Here is a 25,424-nt window from a genome sequence, read left to right on the forward strand (position 1 = left end):
TTTACACCGGTCGAGATTATCGCTATTCCGCCTAGATTGATCCCCAAACATATTAAACGCCATGCCATAGTAGGCCAAATGATGAACATCTGGCAACAGACATTGCGTCACACATCTATCCCCACCACGATAGTTCCGCCTTAGGTTAGCACAATGGCGGCGCTGCTGCTGCATTCTAATAACGAGACCCTTCTCAGGCAAAGAAGCTGTTGATGGGACATGCCAGTTGCACATCTGTATGAGAACTTTGTTCCAAAATCCTTTGATCAAACCAGGGATGAGCTAGCATTGACCAACAGAGAATAGTTATGCCATATGCCTTTACTTCGCTATATTGAAGAAGTAATCTCGAATGAAACACATGATAGGAGAAGTCATGCGTGGAAACTACAAGGACGGTGGTTATTGAGTCCGTGAGGATGTTTATTCCGACTTCGAAGCAATCAACTCTGTCTCATATAACGCACTTAATCCTTAGAGGTTTCTAAGCGCGGACCCAGGGATCGAACCTGTGTTGCTCCATGTTATCTTGCTTGCAAGGCGAGCATGCTGCCTCGGAGCTTAATACGATAACTCGTTATGTTTAAAAGAAAGGCAATTACCACAACCTCGCCAGATGGGAAGTCTACAGAAACTGCCAAACTGATGGCCTTGACAGAGGATGCAAACTTACTGACCAATGAAATAAAGGTTATTTTAGTTCATCTGGATAACAAGGAAATAAATTAATATTCTTCTTCCAGAATGAATGGGAAAGTCTGCCAACATAATTCCAACCCTAAACATTCTTCACCCTGTGGTATGATATGATTGGTTATTTATAACGTGCTTAATACCCAGAGGTTTCTAAGTGCTTAGCCGGGGATCGAACCTGTGTTACTCCATGTCGTCGTTCTTCCAAGGCGAGCACGTTGCCCCTAAGCTATCTTCCCAAGGTTTATTCTCACTAAACCAGATAATGAAAAGTCCACAGGTATTCAGACCACGTTTTTTAAAAAACCTATAGAAAACCACAGACTCCATTATTCAAGCACCAATGCCTGAGCTATGCGAGATCCTCTCGACCACCAGTACAAGATGGTGGCCAATGCTACACTGTTGTGGCTGATTGCCGTGCAAGTATTAGAGATGACGCCCTGCTCTTTCTGTTGTCCCAGTCAGACTAACCATTAGATAATGGCGTGGCTCAAATACAGCCTGAGGCTGCGGTAGACAGCTCTGCGAACCAGGTACATGAACTAGAGGAGAGGATGTAATCGATGTGCCATCCATTCCTTGCTCTGATAGATTTTTGTTTCTGGCCGGTGATTGGGTAAAAGTTAGGGTCCAATTCATGGAATATGTAGCACGGTGCAAAGTGACTTTACACTGGTGCAAAGTGACTTTGAACTTCCACCAAACGCCCTGAATCACAGAATTGTGCCAAGTGACTTTGCACTGGGGCAAAAGTGGTGCACCGCTCTGTGAATCAGGGTGTTTGTTGGCAGTGCGGTGCACCGCTCTGTGAATCAGGGTGTTTGTTGGCAGTGGGGTGCACCGCTCTGTGAATCAGGGTGTTTGTTGGCAGTGTGGTGCACCGCTCTGCGTTTGTCGGCAGTGCGGTGCACCGCTCTGTGAATCAGAGTGTTTTTTGGCAGTGCGGTGCACCGCTCAGTGAATCAGGGTGTTTGTTGGCAGTGTGGTGCACCGCTCTGTGAATCAGGGTGTTTGTTGGCAGTGTGGTGCACCGCTTTGCGTTTGTTGGCAGTGCAGTGCACCGCTCTGTGAATCAGAGTGTTTTTTGGCAGTGCGGTGCACCGCTCTATGAATCAGGGTGTTTGTTGGCAGTGTGGTGCACCGCTTTGCGTTTGTTGGCAGTGCGGTGCACCGCTCTGTGAATCAGAGTGCTTTTTGGCAGTGCAGTGCACCGCTCTGTGAATCAGGGTGTTTGTTGGCAGTGCGGTGCACCGCTCTGTGAATCAGGGTGTTTGTTGGCAGTGTGGTGCACCGCTTTGCGTTTGTTGGCAGTGCGGTGAACCGCTCTGTGAATCAGAGTGTTTTTTGGCAGTGCAGTGCACCGCTCTGTGAATCAGGGTGTTTGTTGGCAGTGCGGTGCACCGCTCTGTGAATCAGGGTGCTTGCTGGCAGTGCGGTGCACCGCTTTGTGAATCAGGGTGTTTGTTGGCAGTGCAAAGTCACTTCGCACTGCGCTAGAAAATCCCATGAATCGGCCCCTTGCTGAGGAATCCATCCCTCAATCCCCCCATACGCCCAAAACATTTTTAGACCCTGTATCACTCTCAATCCGTTCAACGGTGAGGTCTGAAAATGCAAATCTTATCTTTAATAATGCTGGCTGGAGCAGATGTTCTGGTGGTGGCCTTCTGAGGAAAGATATTCAAGAAATTAAAGGTTTCCTTGCCCTGAGCGAAGTAATATCTGACGTCACAAGAGAACTGGGTGCTCTATGTGGGGGGAACAAATCGAGGGCCTTGATTGCAGATGTGGGTCAGGGATGTCATTTAGGGATCGCCAGAGGTCGCAATTGCGACCTCTGAAGTCGCCCTTGCGACCTCTAAAAAGAAACCAAAAAAAAAAACTTTTTTTTTTTTGGTTATACAAGCTCCTGGGCTGTGGCCAGCACCATGTGGCTCTTGGCTTCTGGAGTGGCTGGCTTTCTTGTTCAGGCCCCTTAAAAAAAAAGAAGAAAAATAAGAACAGGATCGCCACAAGTCTAACACTTTCAGCACAGACCCTATATGAAAAAAAGAATAGGAATACCAAATAATGTGTCTTTCTGGAAATCTATACAATAATTGCTAGACTCATTAAAGGTTTATTTCAGGCACACTTCAGGGGTTGAATCACTGATTAAGTCTGTTCTTAAACGCCTCAACTCAGCCTTTCATCCTTCTGAGGTCGATAAATGAGTACCAACCGAGGTTGGGTGATATTGAGTGTATATTTTTTCTATATAAAGCGCTTAAGCGTAAGAGCTATATAATAACACATCATTATCATTTGGTCATGGACGTCTGCTTGCATTCACAGTAATTTGGTAATATGGGCCTATACACACTGATCTTAACGATACCTATGGCGATCCATTCTTGTATGAAATGTACATCACATTATAGTGGTATCGCAACCATATTTTTCGTAGTGTACAATGCTATGTGACGCCACTTCCTGTTTTGTTAATGAGTGAAAGGCTGTGTTCCATCGCTTCCCGTGATATCACTTTGGGGTGGGGTCAAATGACCACTTCCTGTGATGTCATCAGGGGGTCAAGGGTCGTGTGATGTCACATCCGCTACCCCTGGCATTTTGGTGAAATGATGTTCCTGATGTGGGTCATAAAGGCCTCACTAGGAATCTACAGAATTTCTTGCAGAATAGGGGACTCCTATCAACCAAGAGACTGCGTCACTAGCCCCCACTGACCAGCACCAGCCTCCTGGGAAGCACCAGCAATCGTTTTTGAAGGCATATTGAATCCTTGTTGATGGTGATTGACAAACAAGCACAGAAAGCAATAGGCCCATTGGTTTATACAAAGAGTACTAATATAGAAACAAGACCAACATTACCCCCAAGGCAAAGTAATTATGGCACTTCACAGGCACACATGAATTCTCTACCAGTTTATCGTACACGTAGCACATCTAGCATGTGGTCCCCTAATCACAACAAGAATTGACATCAACGCTAGAGTAGTGGCTATTGATTAAATATGCCCGGACATTCAGAAATGGAAAAGGTGCGTATCAGATGGTAAACAGTTAGTTTTGTTTAATTCCTATATTCAATTTCTTGGCACCACTTCTGCTTTTATGATCATCGCTTCACTATGACACTGGTTGGACACTGTGTCCTAATCTGGGGTTGAGGATAGGACTGAAATCATCATGGTATCCGGTGACCTTGATGCCCAAATAGAACCATAGATATTTTGGAAGCTGAGGATGAGGTCCCAGGTATCCCAAGGTTCTTGGTACCCACCACATGAACATGTTACAGTCATACACAAGAGCTGGCCACAATATTTGCAGAATGAGGCCTTAGAACCCTAAATATGGCTGTATTGGGAGATGTCCCAGCTAAACCTATATTTAGGGCAATGAACGTAGCTAGTTTTATTGATTATTGTTTGATTAGCATCCCTCACTGGCATATACTTAAAACCTTTAGTGTCACGGATCAACATGAAAGTAAACTTAATGCTTTGACAGTTACTCAGAACTACGATATACAGAAGCGTATTACTAAACGCATGTGCTTTATAGTACCTGATCAAACAATGGCCATAACATAAAGTGGGACCCTTTAAATAATGAACAATTGAGGGATGAGACCTAAGGGGAGTGGATCCGATCGTATCTGTATTTATTAATGAAAATTCCCGTGAGCATCACAAGTTCACTTTTTATGCAGATCTAGCACACAATATATGCCCCTTTTTTAATCGACCACCTGTTAAACCCTGATGTACTACTAAAATTATAATGGAGTTTTTTATAACGCGCTAAAAGCACAGACCCGGGATTTAAACCTGTATTGCTCTGTGTCGATTTGCTTCCAAGACGAGCACTTTGCCAGTATAATACCCATGCCAAAGGAGGAAATACAAAAGTTGTTTTGATGAGGACTGTAAAAAAGCCAAGAGTAAACTTGTATTCTGACAGTCGTGATGCAGTAAATTTGGTAAATCAAAGGAGAACTGTTTATAAAGCTATAATCAAGAAAATAAGAGGACGAAATTGAAAGTAGATGCAACAGTCTAAAGAAACCATGCTGGGAAAATGACCAAAAGAAGGCTTGGATGATTCTTTCACGTGGCAACTTAAATGCAGGTATGAGTCCTATTATGACCGTTCCTGCCTCTGTGTGGTGTGACCACTTTAATCGACTTTATGAGTCAACACCAACAAATAATTCCATTCCAATAGTGCCCGAAGACTTGTCTATTGCCAATGACACTCCTCTGTGATTTACAGAGGAAGAAGTGCTTTCTGCTCTCGCTGCGTAAAGGAATAATAAAACACCAGGACCGGATGGCATTCCCATTGATCTTTTTAAAGTAGAACCCTCATTTTGGGCTCCATTTCTTCTAAAACCTGTCAATTTGCTCACCAAATATTAGGAACCACCAATGTCATGGTGCTCAGCTGTGGTAGTCCCTATCATCAAAAAGGGAGACAGTAATGTCCTGACAAATTATAGACCTATTTCACTTCTCGACTGCCTGGGGAAAGGTCATGCAAAGATCCTTGCTAATCGCTTGCTTTTACATATTGATGAGCTAAAATTTCTTCATTATACACAAGCATGCTTTTGGAGGGTCATAGGTACGATTGAACAAGCCTCCGATTAGATTTGATTGTCCATAAATATGTTTTTCAAAAGGCTATGCCCCTCTACATGGCATTTATTGATCTAAAAGCTGCCTTTGATAACGCTGACTACAAACTATTATGTGATACTTTGCTGGAGTTGGGTCTTCATTTTCCATTAGTTTCTTGCATTCAGGCCCTTTAAATTTTTAATATAGCTACAGGCAGATGGGGATAACAGGGTGAACAAACTTAAGCTTTTCCCTGTCACAAAAGGGGTGAAACAGGGATGCGTAATGGCCCCTTATCTATTTACACTTTTTATTGATGATATTGCGAGATCTTTACTGAGGTCTAAAACTGGTGCCTCTTTCATAGGGAATGAGTGTACAAACATCCGCTTCTTTGTGGATTAGTACAGTTTTCTGTATCCCCCAAGTCCTAAAAAATACTTTTATTGAATGTGTATCAATATGCAGCACAAAATAGTTGATTATAAATGCATCACAAATATAAACATGCATTGCTCCAATATACGCCTTCCCCCGTGACATTGAAATTGATGGTGTTAGAATAGAAAATGTTGAATTGTATGACTATTTGGGGTCCGATTTAATACTACCAGATTTTGGAACTCCCAACTTCAAAAAACGAATGTAATTATAAATAGATGAACTGGTACTGTAGGCTGTGGAAGTCTGGGTTATCATGCAACCGCTAAAACTGTTAGGCTTACCCCATGGCACTTTGAGTACAGTAGATAACCTAGAGTTGGGACAGGCTGGAATTGACTATCATGCCCAGTTAAAACGAGTTCTACTTTGGAGTAAGCTATAGACGCGACCAGAATTGGAGGTCTACAAATGGTCAATGAAGGTTATCCTAGCCAATAATCCTAACCATGGACCTGGTTTAAGTACGTGACGGCCGTATTACTGAAGAGTGAACTGGACTCTTTTTGGTCTAGTCCAGAAATTCTGGTTAAAGCCAGTTCTCAAATATTCAAGACCTTTTATTGGGACGTGGCCTTGCCGGACTATTTATGAAGAAACAAACTAAAGAGTTTGCTTCATAAATACCTCTGCAACAAACCTACATTAAGGCTAGAACAATACCTCTCCTGGATAACTAAACCATTGGAGAGATGCTTGTATGTAAAACTACGATCGGGAATCCTTCAATGAAACAATTTCACAAAGAACAGATCTGCCGCGGCAACTGCTAGTTGTCCCCTTTGTGGAAATGCAAAAGAGGATTAAATTCATGTTATGTTGTTTTGTCCGGTTCTGTGGTACCTTAGACGAAGGTGGCTTTTACCATTTCTTAATTCAGATAAGATTGATACTGTGGTTGGTGAACCTGATTCTTGTACAAACCCTCAAAGCATTTCTAGAGTATTTGTAGTATCAATTTATCTTGCAAAAGCCTGTAACTGGTCTTAATTCTCGCACTGCTAGCTTTTTAATGATTTTGGTGTATTTGTGCTTTTTTTTAGGGTCTTAAAACCTGGAACCTGTGGCTATAGAAGATTGTTTTTATTGTTAAAATGGGAAGGTTGGTTGTTGCACTTGCAGTTCTCATCTATTGCAAAACCCAAAGAGAAATCAGACTAGTTTAGGGCACTTGCCATTATAAATTACTCTTTTAAAAAATGTTTATTATTGTGAATATATTGTGATTTCTGATGTCTCATACTTGGAACTTCTGTAGCATGCATGAAGATGACATCTTGCTGCTTTTGTAACATTGTACTCTCTTTTTGGCTTTTATGGTTCAATGTAACCGAAATAAAGCATATCTACTACTATCTACTACTAGATTGTAAGGATCCAACATTGTTCTGTTTCTATGTTGCTAAAATAATACAAATGTTCCAAACAAAACCTATATATATAACCCCATCCATGAAATAAACTTAGATCAGCCCTAAAGTGCTCTCCAAATGCCAAATCCAACCCCCCCAGTCAATATGAAGTAAAGAGAACCTCCCAAATAGATCTTAAGCTTCAAGGTAGTTCTCTGAATTCCAACATCAAAATTTCAAAAGGAATCAACGAATCCCCTAAAAACGCCAATAAAGCTAAGAAATGGTAATTAGAGATATAGGAGATTAGTCAAATTGTCTGCATGAAAAGTCTATTGTAATTCGTGCTCCCAGGGCACAATCAATGTCACAGGTGGGCGCAAGAACACACCAACTCTCAAATACGTTTCAGGGATTTCTATTGCAATATCTGCAAAGGGGCTGACTAAAGTCCATCCCTTGCTTTCTTGTCTCCTGTGGGCTTTTCCCTCTCTAGCCCAGGCCTCCCGGAGCCTCAAGGTTACCACTAGAGATCGGTAACCCTTACTATCGGAAATCTAGCTTCCTGGTGCTATGGCCTAAAGACAAACACCTTATGTATATGTCTCCCTCTGGGAATTGCTAGGGGAATCCTATCCGGGATTACTACAAAAATCACAATGAGCTTTCCTTCTGGATTGAGTGCCTTCTTATTAGCGGTTGTATACAAATTGTTCGAATGACAATTGTCCGAATGACAATTGACCTTCTGCACAATTGACCGAATTTAAATGGTCAATTAGGATATATATGTGGGGGGAAACCCCCTGCAGCCACCCACCCAATCCAACCCCCACCCCAACGTCCCACCCAATCCCCTTATATAATTATTACCCCAACCCAACCCATTATATATATAAAAATGACCATACGGTCAATTGTGCAGAAGGTCAATTCGGACCCCTGTAATTCGGTTAATTGTATCATTCGAACAATTGTACTCGAACAATTCAGGTAATACCCTATTAGCCAGGATTCACTTGCCCTTTTTTCAATGCCCTTGTGCTCCTTTAACTGAACTTCTCTTTGTCTTCTTTCCCTCCCTCCTACTCTTCACCCTGCGATTTTTCCCACTACTCTCCCTCACATTTCCTCTTCCGACCCACCGATGTTCCTCTCTCTCTCCTCCCTCCTTGCACCCTCAGATATTATTCCCTACTACTTCCTCTTCCCACTACTCTCTATTTGTCCCTCTGCTATCCACTTCTCCCACTGATCTCCACAAGCCCCACTACTCTCCTCCCACTGCTCTCCACTCCTCTCACTACTCTCCCCTTTTTCTCCCACTACTCCCCACTGTTCCTACTACTCCCTCCTACTTCTCTACACGCCATCCATAACTTCTCCCAGTAACCTTCCTTTCACTCTCTAAATCTCTTTTCTCAATCACTCTCAATCACGTCCCCTACAATCCGCCTTAGTCTCACTCACTCATCTAGCATGCACTCTCACACTCAAGTATCACTTGCTCTCAGCAACCAAGAATTCACCTTGCATATACTGTTTTGAATTCGCCTCCATGCTCTGCTGGACTGTCCTCTGTCTGCATGGTCTCTTGGTCCTCCTTTCCATAGATGGCCTCACCCAAACAATGCACACTCTCCTGGTCTCTCTGCACCTTTTACCCTCCCTCTGTCACCTCCATTGGCCCCCCTCCTGTCATCTAGTTCCCCGGGCCAATGCTGGCTTCTGTTTCTCCAGGTCCCGAGTTACAATGATCAGAAGACATACATGGACATAGTGTCCCACTGTAAAGAAAATACTTTTCAGAGTTTGTATCCTGAATAATTGTGGTGTCTGGACTGCCGCTCTGAATAAACGTGTTCCTCAGCCACTCTGTCGGTCATCGCCTCTCACCCAATTGAGCTGCCTGTTACGGTTTTCCTTGGTAATCATCCTGGTATCATATGATATGATATAATATGATAAGGCATTTATAACGTGCCTATACACACGTGTTTCAAGGCACGACCAGGCAAGGGAGGGGGAACAGAAGGAAGACAGACCATGATCCTACTAGGCCAGGTGTCATTCAGATCGCGCAAGTCCATGGGAAGGGGGAAGGGTGAACGTGCGGGGGTAAGAGGGAAGGGACAGTGCAGTACATGGAATAATAGAATAAATAACAATAAGTAAAGTACGGCCAGCAAGTGGCAAGTGCAGGGGTGAAGGGTTAGTGCATGCATCAGGTGTCAAGTAGTGGGCCTGTAGGGATGCAGAAAACAGTCCCCAAGTGCGGGGGTTGCCAGGAAGGCAGTGAAGGTGTGCGACTGGTGGAGGAGGGCACCTGGGCCCCAGATTAGAGGGTGGCCAGGTAACCAGTGCAGTTTCAGTTTTAGCCAGGAAATCCGCAGGGGAGACGAGGAGAAAAAGCAGAATTAAAGAGAAAGGTTTTGAGGTGCTTCCGGAACCAGAGATGGTTCTCCTCAAGTTTCAAGGGGCAGGGAGGCTGTTCCAGAGTGAGGCCCCAGCCGAAGAAAGAGATCTACCACCAACTTGTTGCTTGGAGAAGCGACTGACCCTGAGGGAGTTTGAGGCAGATGAGCAGAGAGCTCGAGAAGGAAGGCATTTAGGAAGAGAGAGTTGAAGGTATTGAGGCCCCAGGCCCCAGAAGGCCTTGTGGACAATGCAGAGGGTTTTGAACTTAATCCTCGCAGCCACTGAGAGCCAGTGTAGCAATTTCAGTCCTGGAGAGATACGATCCCTGGGCTTGAGGCCAAGGACAAGTCTCGCAGTCCTGTTCTGGATGAGTTGCAGAGGGCGGAGAGTCGAGGCAGGCAGATTTAGATAGAGGCTATTACAGTAGTCCAGCCTAGAGAGAACCAGAGCTCTGGAGACGGTGAGCTTCTGTGGGAAGGAGAGAAAGGAAGAATACCTCTGAGGAGATGCAGCTGGTAGTGTGACTTTTTAGAGACGTCAGAGATGTCAGGAGAGAAGGAGAGTGTGGAGTCGAAGATGACCCCGAAGTTTTTAGCCTCACAGGTGGGAGCGGGAGGAGGGCCAAGAGAGGCCCTATGCATTGTCCTAAAAGAAAAGAGTAAGAGTGCCAAGCCGCAGCAGGTGTGGCGCAACGGGCAGTTGAAATATTCAGCCAAGCACATCTACAAGGGACAGGGACTGGGGCCCTCTCAACTCCCACACCCCACCTCTGGGGCAGGACTGTCTCTGTAAAACCCCATAGTAGGCCTCCTGCCAGGTTGACAGGGGTCTCCATCCCCTCTTGACATGGTCAGGCCCCTGACCCTGTCAGGTAGTACATGTGCCTTCCTTCAGTGTGTGTAGCAACACGCATCTAATCAGTGTACACGCAGTGAAATTTGCCCAAAGCAAAAGGTGTGCACCGCATCCGCGGACTGTTCAGATAATGTAAAGAATGGAAAACCAGAAAGGTCTGCTATGACATTCCTTATAAAGGTGCAACTTGCAATGCGTTCACTTTAAAAAAAAAAAAGAAATCAAACAGGCGGCCATATTGGAACCCAACAGCTATGGTGTTCAATGGGCACTCTTCCCCCCCAAAAGAACAACTAGCCTGATGCCTCGGGATGCAAGCCACAGCTGCTAAACATAACATTGAAGAGACAGGAATGGTGTTTTGGTTTGTACTCTGATACTCTCAAACAGTAGACCTGTGAATTCTCTCGCCATATTTCTGTCGCTCTCTTCTTCTCGTTCTTACTTTCTAGTCCCCACGCATCCCCTTTCTGCCTCTATTTCGCTTTCTTCGGGTCAGAATTGTGAAAGCAAAATCCGTTTTTTTATTCTCACCAGGCGTGCAAAAAAAAACATTGTTAAGGTGCCCAAAAAATACAAATACCAATCTGAAAATACAAATCTTCAGAAACATTGACTGGATGTTTGTCCCGTGACATTACTCACGCAGGAGGTCCTGCTTCGCAGTGGTTGCACTTCCTGGTGTGGCCGTAGTTTCTTCTCAATCGAAGAAACATGGAGAAAAAGAATACAAAGGCTGATTTAGAAAATTATCTGAAACTTTGAACCTTTCGTAGGACAGTTTTTTAATGTTTTATTGTATTGTGCTTGGATCATTAAACCTTTCACAAATAACATTACAGAACAATTCATACAACAATCATTTATAAAGTTTAGGAACAATTATAAAATATCATTTAATAAAAAAATCAATGTCTAAGACCTTGGGCACAAAATGTATTGCCATTTAAAATTCTTAACCACAAATCGGGCTGTTGAAGGGATAGATAATTCATTACGGATACAGTGTTTAAAAAATTGTGTTTGCATTGCATATAAAACTGAGCAGTCAATGAACAAGTGAGGCAGCTTTTTAATCTCAGTGCAACAAAATCTGCACAGTGCACTATCTCTGGGGACCTTCTGCCTGCAGCCAGAGATCTCCCTAATTAGATATAGATTTAGCCTAAAACATTAAAAAGCAACCATCCATTTCCTGTTCGGGAACATCCTTAAATATTTAGGTAAAGTTTTCCATGCTTTTTCAGTAGCCACTATATATATATATATATATATATATATATATAAATAGCTCATGCTTGCAGGAATCGGAGCAGGGCTGTGACCAATCTAAGAGCTGTCATCTCCTCTTGACCCCCATAGGATTCATGTGAAGATATAATGCAGATGCATTTACAGTCTCTAAGATGATTTTGCATTCTTGTATCCAGGCATTCAGCGCATTAGGGACGTAGAACGCATGAGACTGAACAGATCGGGATTATTCCAAAATGTCGCCTACAGAATTCCGACTGCCGAAAATTCAGACTTTTTTTTACCCCTCTTAAACCACTTCTATATGTGTGGGTGGCATGGGATGTAATATAAGTATGTTTTTTTTTTAAGGGGGTCTCCCCCTGCATATGTATGTGGTGTAATGGGGGTTGAAATAGAAAAAAAAGTCAGCTTTTTTTTCGGCCGTCAGACTTCTGGGGGTCGCAGTAATCACAAAGATCCAACAGATCCATGTATAGTGAATTCGGCGGGGGATCTAACATGAATCATAGATATCAGAACCTTTCAACCTATGGAAGAACATTATCAAAATATTCATATTGCGAAATAAGATTAAACTCTGTAGATATAAAAATCTGTATACATTTTTTATATTATTGATTTCCTCATTTAACCAGAACAATCCTTTTGTATATTTTTATTTTTTAAGATAACATGCATTAAGTAACCTTTATCAGGCTGGCACATTTATTATTTTACAGGATCGCACAGCGGCATAGGACCAACAAGGAATCTGAATCTGAGCGTTTAGTTTGCATCAACACCGTTCCGAATCTTTGGAATCATATCATATCATAAAGATTATCCTGAAGGATTCCGAAATTCTGGAACCAGGCCTCTCACATTTACTGAAAACCAGGTTTGCGTGTAAACGGTGCTCTGATCTCAAAGATCTGTGGTACACAGAGACATGCGTGTCCAAACACATGAGAAATCACTCACCGTCACAGAAATGTGGGATCTTCCATGACTCACATGATTTAGGATCCCATGCAATTTTAAATGTCTACAAGGAGGAGTGGACAATGAAAGAGTAACAGCGTGGCAGACTCGCTCTTCCATTTTCCACTGCATCTCGTGGAAAAGTTAACGCCCCCTGGAAAAACCACTCTGCATGCCACATTACTAATGGAATCCACTTGGTATTGACCAGGTGCAGAACCGAGACGGATTCAATAGGAATCCATACGTTTTACACATGCATGATATTCTCATAAAACGTCAAATGAAGGATTCACCCGTGACCGAGAAGGTGAACCTTGCAGAGACTGTATCCCCGCTCCCTCTCTACTTTGTTTCAGCAGGAAAAAGAGGCAGAGCGAGAAATGGAGGCGTAAATGCAGGGCATAATGCATTCCCGCATTGCATTGACGTCTTTATGTCTTGCACTGCCCCATGTAAAATGAGGGTGCATGTTGATAGGGCAAGGAGGGCCAAAAGACATCTCTATATTATGAAGATGTTCCCTTTTTATGCCAAATTAACTGCTTCAAACAGAAACCTTCCTGGAAATCTTCTATGCAGATTCTGCAAATGCACATGTAAAGCACATGATCATTTTGCGCCTGAAAGGTTGGCAAGGCATGCATCAGCCGCTAGTGTCTCTTTAGACGCTGCATATCTGATTCTGGTAGATTGACCTGGGTTGTAATGCCCAGCTCTCTGCCAAGGTTCAATCTGTTTCTTACAACATCCGCCTTTTGCGTCAAGCACTACCCTATGTACTAACTACGGATCATGCTGTGGTGGTTGGGGCCTTAGTCAATTCCACCCTAGACTATTGCAATGGACTTCTGGCTGGAGTTCCAGCCAACCAGATCCATCGCCTCCAAAAGGCTCAAAATGCGGGTGTAAGACTGGTTTATGGTGCAACCAAAAACACCCATACCTTTATGGGTATTGATCTGCATTGGTTGGCGGTGGATGATCCGATCGAATTCAAAACAGGGGACTTGGTTTCCAAATGCCTGAATGGGCTGGCACCAAATCTGACTAAGAAACTGAAGCGATACCAACCAACCAGAGTTCTTAGATCTAAAGATCAACTTTGTCTTGTTATTCCGAGGACAAATTATATATCAAGAGGTGATCGATGTTTCTCAGTGGCCAGACCCCGACTATGGAATAGTCTTACGCTGTGCCTGTGACAGGCAACCTCCCTGCTGAAATTTAGAGCAGGTCTAAAGACTTATCTAAGTCTGATGAGTGTCCAGTTCAGCTTTCAAATTCTGTGCTACTTGTTCTCAGTATGATCTAGCTTTTCGTTATAAATGCTACCATCTGCGCCAGGATGCGATTAAGTTCGCTGTGTGCCCGTTAATAAATATTTCAAAATTCAAAATGCATATATCCATTAAGGATGGCAGAGAGTATGTTACATACTCACAGAGCTTGAACCCAACTCTGGTGGAACCACTGAAATTTCCTTTTAAATAACAGTACATGTGGAAACCATAGGTTGACAATACACAGGTGTAATGCACGGTGTAGTTCAAGTCTCAGGTGTCCAGTCAAAGTTTCGAAACAATAGTTTCGAATGCCAAATGTTTCGACACAAAAGTGCCGAAAAAAAGTTTCTAATTATTTTTTTATATATAAAAGTATTTTTTGTAATTCGTATTGTCAAAGAAGTGTTTTTTTTTTGTTTTAAATGGAGGTTTGAGGGAAACCCCCTTAAAAAAAAAATTCAAAATCAAAACTTTTTTTCACCACTTTTGTGTCAAAACTATTGGCATTCGAAACTTTGACGGTCGAAACTATAACTAGGAACCCATGTCTCACACACTTACTCGAGGGCAATGAGCTTGTCTTGGGAGCAAGACTAGACTGGGCAGTGCAGGACCGATATGGCGTTTAATAAATCACACTTTTCAAAAATAAGGAAATGCGGTTACAAGTTTTTATAATGAATAATTTTATAACAAATGCACATATAGTGAGAATGCTATAACAACAAAACATAACAATTTTTTAATTCTTTTTTTGGGGACTGGGGCTCAGAAATCCTTGTTTCCCATCCCTAAAAATGCACCCCAACTGTTTCCCGACAAGATTTAACCCTTTACCCCAGCCCCACCTACATTTTCGTTACGTTTTTCGTTATATCATTTTCGTTATATATTCATTCTATATAAAATGTGAGTTATAAAGTCTGTATACTGGAAAAGCGAATGATACATGGGTAGCGAGAGTTCTCAATAAAACATATAGTACATGCGGCTTACCAATGATAGCTCGCTTCACACGCCTCCATAGGCTCTCTTCCTCAGGATCCGGTGTAGTCCAAGAGCACTTAAAAAGAGTTTAAATATAATTGAAAAGTTAATGAAAGGCCTAGCGTGTACAATGCCAGCTCCATGCATCGAATTAGAGGGAGGACTGCCCCACACCACAGGTAGAACTCCCTTCCACGCTACAAAATGTCTGCATTGCTCCTAGGTCTGTGGTGAGCCCCTCGCCTGGGAACATGCATTTGCTTACCTGTTAAGTTTAGGATATTATGGAGAAATGCACAGGTTTTACCCACACACCATAAACACCTGACTTAACAACACTCAAAATGTGGGAACTGGCATTGAATGCTATGCGTTTACAAAAGATGGAGTATGCAGACTTTTCAATATTTTACTAAACTCCCCAAACATGCAAGCTGTGCACGCATAGCAATATTGCAATTCTGTAAACAAAACGTGCAAATCACATCCAGCAGTAAAGTTAGTCACATTATCATCTTGTCTCTTTATCAAAGCGCGCGCGTGTGTGTGTTTGTGTGTAAGTCGCACATTAGGTATTTACAAAATTGGTCATTTCACAGAACAGAAATTGACAAACAATTGCTATTTTTCAAGTTTCCCATTAACCTTGACTGATTTCCTGATTCAATTAAGGAGCATTAAATCTACTGTGTTAGTAAACGGGTCTCTCCTCATTCAGCTGGTGTTTGTTTGTTTGTTTATTTATAGTGCTCGCCGACTGGAAGGTATCTGGGCGCATTTGTAAGAAGATACAAGACTTAGGTTGCAGATATAGTCATCAGAATACAGTGTTAATACAATAAACAAATGCATAGTAAGTAAACCATAGAGGTGTCTGATTCTGACTGCATGTGTAAGCACTGATCTCATGTTGAGCTCCTGAAATGGGGAGGGGAAGTTGTGCAACGGTCACTCTCTGAGTGGCTAAGAATGTGAGCTGATGTGTATGTATGTAGATGCAATCATTTCACTTTACATGACCACACAATACATTTAGGGCAACCCCTTTTCCTCTGGGGCATTCATGGACAGCTTTCATTAGCAATGAAACAACACAATGCAGTTCAAGAACTCACAAGTGCTCTGCTTCTGCCATGGCCCAGCACTATAGACTTTTGAACAAGGCAGGTTCAACATTTGCTTGAAGCACCCAGCAATGAGGCATTGCCTACATGTGATGGGTGCTATGCTTAGTCATATGTTCTGCTCAATTGTATCTCCATTTTGAATCCAGCGCTTAGAAACCTCTGGGTATTTAGCACGGTACAAATAACCTATCATATCATATGACCGTTTAAGAGAAAGAAATCCCCAGGGATTGCTTCCACTGATGAAACCTATGCATTCCACTGAACCGATCTAGCAGACTGCATCACTTGCAGCAAAGATTGTGCCATAAGCAGGTACTCCTGTAGCTGTCGTCAAACTCCTTCCATTGCTCCATGGTTGCTCTCAGGTCTTGAATAGTGCCACTCTCGATCCATTTGGACGTATTGATCATGTCTGCACAGGAAGGCTTCTTGGTGAACACTTGCAGCCAGCGGGCATACCGTGGAGCATGTGTGTGTTTGAGTGCTCCTTGGACGCACACATCTGTTTCTGCTGTAATCATACTGTGCTCCGCCTGTAGCAGACATCCCACATTTGGGGGATAGCAGATTAATCAGTAAGACAAGCAATAGCACAGGGTAATGCCATGCAGATGTGCAGTTCGCCCGGTCATTAGACATAGCAATTGCAAAGACAATGGTGAGACAATGTTTGTTGCTGGACAGGACAGTGGCGACTCACATCTAATGTCACGGCACATTTTGCGTCTGTTCCACAGATATGTTTTGTTTCATGTTTAAGATATATGCAAGAAAGGCAACCAAACTGAAGGATCTGTTAGGGTGCTGGTACAACTGGCAGAACACACACCTGAGCAAGGTATTTGCTTTCATACTTTTTGCAATGTTACCCTGAAAACAGCTCCGGTTGGAGCACACCCAGAGTAGGAACTGGACTTCCCAGGTTCATGTGGAAGGCCTCCGGCCATCCCGTCATCGTCCATCCTGCTGCAGGCTCTGTGCTTTCAACATTCAAAGGAGTACAATTTGCTGTACTTTCAGATTTTCATAGAAACAACGCTGTGTCTACTTCTTGAAAGGATTTCAAAGGTTTGGTTCTATTTGACCTAAACATTTTACCTAACCACATTTGATCGAATTTATTTGACCTTTTTTTCAGTCTAAAATGCTGGGGGAGGCCCCCCGCAAGTCCCCCCCACTTCCACTCAACCCAATCTATACCCTATCCATACATATTTAATTAAATTTCACCCAAAGAAGGTGCAAAGAACCCGATAAAATGTTTTGGGTGAAATGTTTTTTATTCAATTAGGCCAATACCATTTCAAAGGCTTAGCTCTCACTGTCAGCATCAAATAGACGTTAGGCTTAGAAGCTTTGGGCCTGGTGGAAGGTGAGGTCGGTCACGCAGCAGGCCAGTAGCTATAGTCAATAGTCCAGCATGCTCGTGTCGTCGTACTGCGTTACGGACTGGGCTTCCACCTTTTGCGACATTCGCGGTAAGAACTCATTCCAGCTGCACGAAAGGTTCCCTTGCCATTAGGCGTGCCCTCAAGCAAGTCCAGACTATCTGCAGCGCAGCATGTAAAGCTTCCCTTCACAGGTTCCACATACTACACTGTCTTGCACGCGTGTGGGGGACTTCATTAGCTACACCTGTCTCACGCCTGAGAGCTTTCTTATAGGCTATTGAGGAACCCACCTGTCTCACGCCTGAGAGCTTTCTTATAGGCTATTGAGGAACCCACCTGTCTCACGCCTGAGAGCTTTCTTATAGGCTATTGAGGAACCCACCTGTCTCACGCCTGAGAGCTTTCTCATAGGCTATCGAGGAACCCACCTGTCTCACGCCTGAGAGCTTTCTTATAGGCTATTGAGGAACCCACCTGTCTCACGCCTGAGAGCTTTCTTATAGGCTATTGAGGAACCCACCTGTCTCACGCCTGAGAGCTTTCTTATAGGCTATTGAGGAACCCACCTGTCTCACGCCTGAGAGCTTTCTTATAGGCTATTGAGGAACCCACCTGTCTCACGCCTGAGAGCTTTCTCATAGGCTATTGAGGAACCCACCTGTCTCACGCCTGAGAGCTTTCTTATAGGCTATTGAGGAACCCACCTGTCTCACGCCTGAGAGCTTTCTTATAGGCTATTGAGGAACCCACCTGTCTCACGCCTGAGAGCTTTCTCATAGGCTATTGAGGAACCCACCTGTCTCACGCCTGAGAGCTTTCTTATAGGCTATCGAGGAACCCACCTGTCTCACGCCTGAGAGCTTTCTTATAGGCTATTGAGGAACCCACCTGTCTCACGCCTGAGAGCTTTCTTATAGGCTATTGAGGAACCCACCTGTCTCACGCCTGAGAGCTTTCTTATAGGCTATTGAGGAACCCACCTGTCTCACGCCTGAGAGCTTTCTTATAGGCTATTGAGGAACCCACCTGTCTCACGCCTGAGAGCTTTCTTATAGGCTATCGAGGAACCCGCCTGTCTCACGCCTGAGAGCTTTCTTATAGGCTATTGAGGAACCCACCTGTCTCACGCCTGAGAGCTTTCTCATAGGCTATTGAGGAACCCACCTGTCTCACGCCTGAGAGCTTTCTTATAGGCTATTGAGGAACCCACCTGTCTCGAGGAACCCGCGCCATGCACCAACGGCACCAAGAATGCTCACAGTGGGTTGCCAAGGTTTCATCCCGAGCGCTAAGAGCTTGCACCAGCACACACCTGAACGTTCCTCACTCCAAGAACATAAGCGCGGGAGGCTCTACGGTCCCGGTAGCTGCACCAACACTCTTCCGGCCCACATTGGAAATGAGCAATCGCACCTGCGATTCAAGTCAATGATCAAAACCTGGCTCTTTGATTAATGTCTACTCACTCCGACAATGATGTTAACGTGTTGTAACTGAACGTTTGTAAGTAACTAGCTTCCTAAATCTGCAACGAGTTATCTTTTTAGGCAACTAACGCTGTGATACCCTTGGGTTTGGGCCTGTAGCAAATGCAACAAATAAATAATAAATACAAAAAATGCATCATTAGGCCAACAGCAACCCTTACTTGGGTGTGCCGCTTTTACTGAAGTTAAGCCACCATATGAGGTCTGTCTTCCATAGGCGCTCATACATAAGCGCGCGTGACTAGGAATGAGCCGTCTGTAGCAAAGGTGCGTTTCCAACCTAAAAGCTGTCACGCATTCTTCCCGCCCCTGTATGATGTATTAATAAAGGGGTCTTTTTGCCCTGAAGGGCTTCCCATATTAATGCTAGTTGAAGAAGGATAGCGCTTCTCGTGGGATTGCTTTTGTAAGTTTGTCCTGCGTGATGAGACTGCACGTTTCTACTGTTCTGCCACCACGCGTTTCAATGTACATTTAGGAGCCTGAAACACCAGCCTTAATATCTGCTGCACGTGTGTTTGCGCGTGTGTCTGCGCGTGAAAGCACAGCATTGGTAGCGGATTGCACGGGAATACGCGGTGACTGGCTTTGCTGAAAGGCAGGGTCGGATTGGCCCCTCGGCCTTTCGGCCCGGCCACGTCACATCATCCCTGGAGGGAGGGAGCCGGTTTCTGGCCATGCCTGGGCCGGTTTGAAAGAAAAAAAAAATGTCTTTTCAAATTTTTTTTTTAACATTTTTTTCAAAAAGCCTTTCATCCTTCTTAGGTTGATAAAGGAGTACCAACAACACAGGCTGGTGATATTGTATGCATATTTGTTCTATAAAAAAGAGCTTAAGCGAAAGTTCTATACAATAACATATTATCATTTGGCCTTGGACGTCTGCTTGGATTCCCAGTAATTTAGTGTACTTAGGAACAATGCTATTTGATGCCACTTCCTGTTTTGTCAAGGGGTGAAAGGTCGTGTTTCATCGCTTCCCGGGATGTCACTTTGGGGTGGGGTCAAATGACATCACTTCCGGTGATGTCATCAGAGGTCAAGGGCCGTGAGGCGAGGATGGGCCACTTTTTTGAGGCGAGGGGTGAGCCACATTTTTTGGGTGACCGGGCCTATTTGTTGTCCCAGTCCGATCCTGCTGAAAGGATTTCTGAATACTGCGTTCATGTAAAACATTGATTTTCTGTACTTTTTTTCATTTATTTTCTCTATTATACCTTCCTCTTTAGCACCTTTTGAGCAACCGATGTCCTTGTAGTGTGGCTCAGGCACAGTGCCAACTTCTAATTCTTCCCGACTTGCACACTTGGGCGCATTCTGCGGTGTTTCAGGAGGTTGCTCGACACATCGCAGGACCTGGTGCGCAATTCTCGCTGTACGTTCCTTGTTATGCACTATGGCATACGCATGAGCATTCCTTGGATGGCTGCAGCCACTAAGCTTCAGTTTCCATGAGCTATTTTCACTCAACTGAACATCTTCTGACCGGCCTACCTGTGCTTTGGGAGCTTATTTATTTATTTGCATTTGTATAGCGCACCTGCAGCCCAGGGGCATCGTGGCGCTTGTTACATGAAGTGTATACACATTTTCAGTTGGCAAGGTTGCATGTGACCGAGAGGTCTCTTAGTTGCAGTTACAAAATTCAGCAGTCATACATACACACAGTTTAGTCAGACATAAGAAAGCGATTGAGTGGTTTTAGATGAAGAGTTGTGTTTTGATTGCTTTGCGGAAGGCTAGGTGGGACTCGATCATTCTTAGGTTGGGCAGAAGGGCATTCCATTGAGTGGCGGCTATCGTGGGAAAGCTGGATCTGCCTGAACGGGCCTTTTTGGTTTTAGGCACAAGGATGAGGTTAGAGTACCCCTCTCTGTGAGGTCTTGTGGCAATGTGTTTGACAATCCTCTGGACAAGGTATGGAGGGGCCGCATCATGGAGGCATCTTGTACAGGGAAGTTGCTCCCTCATCACGGAGCTCTCACCAGCGTCATCATATTATGCACATGTGTTTTATTATCTGGCCTGTACCCTATCAATGTTACCTGTGTTTGTGCACTTCTTGTAACAGGACAAATGACACCTTGCATTACATTAGCTTATCTAGTCTGCAGTTGTATTTTCAAAGTGTTCTGCAAGGGGCTTGCAGTCACTGTCTTTACTCTTATTTCACACTATTACAGCATCAAGTATCTTTGAAGTAGATTTTGATTTTTAACTAAAGCTTCCATTGGTTGGTTCTAACACAATAAACACAAATGAAAGTCTATTGTACTCGAGCACTTGTGTTTGGACAACAGTGGTTGATCTATCTGCATTGCATCTTCCAAAACTTCAATCCAAATTTTGTACCTGAAACAGATCATACAAATTGATATTTGAAAGAAACGAATAACTGAGGGTATACCACGCTTCATTTGCATATCTCTCTATATATAAAGCAGAACATATGTTAGTTTGTTCCTTATACAATCCCACACTGTTCCACCAATCTGCACCAGATGTTGCAGGACACTCCGGACATTACTGGCTACATGACATTTGGGCACCCCACCCCTTTCCCGGATTTCTGCCCCTTCACACGTAAGACAGTTGCCTGAAATCCACAAAACATCAATGTGGTCGTAGAAGGACTGGCCAAATCTCATTTTAAGCGTCTTGACGCGAGGAACAAAACTCGAATGATAGGGATCTTGAAAACCATATTTCAAAGCCCTAGGAAGCATCATTTCCGAGATATTTGCACTGCAATGTACTGCACCGTGCCAGGGTGAGGCAGCAGGTGGGGAGAGCGCACAGTAGGTAACAGTATGCTGCAGCATGCCAACTCTCACCTCCCCTCCAGGTCTGCTCCGGGGTATGTCCGCCAGCCACACGTGCCCATTTTCAGTGCAGTTTACTTCAGAGTACAAAGCACATCAAGCGATAAGCGACTCGGAACAGCGACCTACAGGATCGTTGATTTTCAACAATTGATGAGAGTGTTGCCATATCTGTCTACACAACCCGTGCAGAGTACGAGTACTTTTTGCTAGTCTGTATTATAAATATGGAACATTTTGAGACATCATTGACTTTAGGATAAATGCTGTTTGGATCAGTTTTTTAGGCTTGGAAATATCTCTAAAATGAGACCTTAAATTAAATTAAATTCCATTTGTAAATACCAGTGATATTGAAGCAATTAAATACTTTGTTAGCTTCCATCTTGATGACATAAATACTACATGCCACAGATACATTTCATGATATAAAAAGCCTTATGTGATTGAAACAAACATATCTCAATAGTACATTATTTACAATTCAAAGTGGCGTAAAAAGAATAAAAGGAAAAAATATGTAAAAATAGAAAAAATATAGAAAACAGGAAATAGAATAACCACAATCAACTCCTAGCTGCCAAGGCACCAAACTGTTATTCCTAATAATTGGACGGCCTCATCTCATTATCTTTTATCAGCTTTAGTAGTCTTCCCTCAACATCCGGCATGTTCTGATTTCTGATGGTTATCAAAGGTTTCTTCTCTTCACGGCGCGGCGCAGGATCCTTAGTAGTCTTGCCATCATGGAGGGTACTTTCCGTAAGCAGGCTACGGCTGATTTAACATTATGAAGGCCTTCTGGGTTTATGCTCAACGAGATCCATTTTCTTCTCAGATCATTGTAAAGCGGGAAATAGGCTAAAGATTCTTTATTTGCACCACAATACATACCACGTGTCAGTGTTAATTTGTCATTACGTACCATTGTTCCACTTAGAATGACCCATTCATAATGGTATAGCATGAATATTCTTTAATCTTGTGGATCTTGTAATTCAAAAACAAATACTTGTGGATGCTCGCTAGCTTCGATCACTCCGTTCTAGCAGATGCCGTCTATTTTACTGTAGATGGCCTCCGTTCTTTTTGCTAGTGTCATGTTTTGATTACCTTTAGATGTTTTGCCTTATTTTCTGCTTGGCATGCAATGGTAAGTAAACCCAAGAAGCAGTGTCAAGGCTTAGGGCAGATAATGTTTTCCTGGTCGGGCCAGCTTTTGGCATTTCCGCCTGTTCGTTCCAAGCAGCGTCTATTATTGTTTCTCTCTGTGATGTGCAGCACTTTACGGAAATACCTTCCTTGCACTGTCTCAGTCTCCACTCAGAATGGAGCTGAGCTCAGATCGAGGTCATGGCGCAGCAGTTGGAAAGTACTTCATTAATTTGAGGACTGATTGCCATATGTCCAACTTGGGTCCTTCCTTTCCTCTATCTCACTCTCTACTTGTGGTGTCCCCCAGGGGTCTAACCAGTCGCCCTGGCTTTTCAACCAATACCTGGCATCCCCTCGACCACCGCATTGCCGCTCTCTGCTCTAATTTTCAGTACTATGCGGATGACACTCAGCTCGCTTTCAGGCTCCCATCTGCCACCTCTTCTCCTTCTCTCATCTCTGTCTGTCTGTCTGCTAAGCAGGAGTGGTGTGCCACCAATGATCTCTGCCTTAACGTCAGTAAGACAGAGATCCTCCTCACTGGCTCACTTGCACCTTCCTTTCCTATCACTCTCTGGCCGGCCTCCCTTGGACGCTCCCTGCTCCCACCTGCGAGGCTAAGAACCTGAGGGGCATCTTCGACTCCATGCTTTCCTTTTCTCCATACATCTCTGATGTCTCTAAGAAGTCCAACTACCAACTGCACCTCCTAAGAGGTGTTCTTCCTTTCCTTTCCCCTACCCCCCAGAAGCTCACTGTCTCTCGAGCTCTGTTTCTCTCTAGGCTGGACTATTGCAACAGCCTCTTTCTAAATCTGCCTGCAACTACTCTCCACCCTCTGCAGCTCATCCAGAACAGGACTGCAAGACTTGTCCTTGGCCTGAAGCTCAGGGATCGTATCTCTCCAGCCCTGAAATCTCTTCATTGGCTCCAAATGACTTCTAGGATTAAATTCAAAACCCTTTGCATTGTCCACAAGGCCTTCTGGGGCCTATTCCTCAATATCTTCAACTTTCCCTTTGTAAATACCTTCCTACTCAAGCTCATTCGCTCTTCCACCTCCATCTCCCTCATGGTTAATCGCTTCTCCAAGAAATGAGTTGTGGGTAGATCTCTTACTTCGGCTGGGCCTCCCTCTTGAACAGCCTCCCTGCCTCCCTGAAACTTGAGGAGAACCATCTTCGATTCTAGAAGCACCTCAAGACCTTCCTCTTTGCTTCTGCCTTCGCTCTTCCTCTCCCCTGCTGATCTGTCTGCTCTGGCATTGGGCACCTGGCAACCCTCTGATTTTGGGCCCAGATCCCTGCCCACCCAGCCACACCTGCACTGCCTCTTGGCAACACTTGAACTTGGGTCTGTATCTGCAACCCTACAGTCCCCCTATTGCACTTATTATACACCTGTTGTCTGCGCCTTATTCTTGCACTTACCACCTGCTGGCTGCACTACCTGTTGTTTGTTTGATCTCGTGTTCAGCACTTTCCACTCCTCCCTTGCCCCTGGCACTCTTCCCCTCCCTTCTCCCCTGCACTTGCGCGTTCTCAATGTCATTGGGCCTAGTAAGATAATTGTTTTGTCCTCCCTTGTTCCCCTCCCCCGCCTCCCTCTGAAACACTTGTGTATGGGGGCAATATAAATAAACTATCATATCATATCATATCATATGTGGTGCTCTGCTACATTTAGCTTCCCTTGGCACTTAGTGGTAGCCCACATTTCGGCGCAATAGCACACGATGCCACCGCATGTGGCTGCAAATACCTCCCTCATTTTGGGAGCCAATGCATCGCAATGTTTCCTCAAGAAGCTTTTTAAACCATGACCAGCTTGACCCACACTCTTTGCTGTTGGCCCCAAGTGATGTTTCCAACTCAAAGAGTCTGCCATGATAATTTCTAGATGAGAGAGCTGTTTCACTTGTTCCAAGTGATACAGTCCTAGCTTAAATATCAGAAAGCTAAAGTGTGGTTCTAGACCCTCCTGAATATAAGAAATTCCATAGAACAGGATATTTAACCCATGTTTATTCCCTGCAAAGAAGCTCCCACACTTCTTTGTAAATATCAGAGTTTGCTTTATTCCCAAATATCATCATCTTTGGATGGATTGATTTTGAGACCGCCTTTTCTGCAATAGAAATGCATCGTATCCAATATCTATTGCTGAGCCGTTGGTGTTTTTGCAAGAACGACAGAGTCATCCGCGTACAGAAACATTGGAACTTCCCTTCCATTTAATCTTGTTACATTACCACCAGCACTCGGGAGATCATTTATATGAAGAAGGATTGTAGTGACCAGGCCACCCTCGTCTCATGCCCCTTCTTGTTCTACAATGCCTGCTTACTCTTCCAGAATCAGAGATCGGGATTTGATACGTACTATCTTCATAATGGGACTGAATGATTTTGAACAATGCGGCTTCTGTTTGCATATTGGATACTTTCATACAGTTTATGTCCATTGACCAGGTTCAAAGAGTTGCCATGGCCTAGAAATATCATAGAAATTGGCATGCTCTTTGCTGTGCTAAATTTCTTGATCCGGTGCAGTGAGAAAAG

The 25,424-nt window shown here is 43.9% G+C and overlaps 1 long non-coding RNA gene across 1 annotated transcript in view; it reads right to left on the minus strand.

Moving 5' to 3' along the window:
* Positions 1-14,955, minus strand: part of LOC138452554 (uncharacterized) — a 35,554-nt gene extending 20,599 nt beyond the window's left edge. The window contains exons 1-2 of the long non-coding RNA XR_011260216.1: positions 14,889-14,955; positions 11,035-11,085 (exon numbers count right to left, since the gene is read on the minus strand). This is a non-coding gene — a long non-coding RNA (uncharacterized lncRNA). The remainder of the gene's footprint in view (positions 1-11,034; positions 11,086-14,888) is intronic.
* Between the last annotated feature and the right edge of the window lie 10,469 nt (positions 14,956-25,424).

Source organism: Ambystoma mexicanum, chromosome 4p (assembly GCF_040938575.1).
Source record: "Ambystoma mexicanum isolate Mex_15411 chromosome 4p, UKY_AmexF1_1, whole genome shotgun sequence".
Lineage (NCBI taxonomy): Eukaryota > Metazoa > Chordata > Amphibia > Caudata > Ambystomatidae > Ambystoma > Ambystoma mexicanum.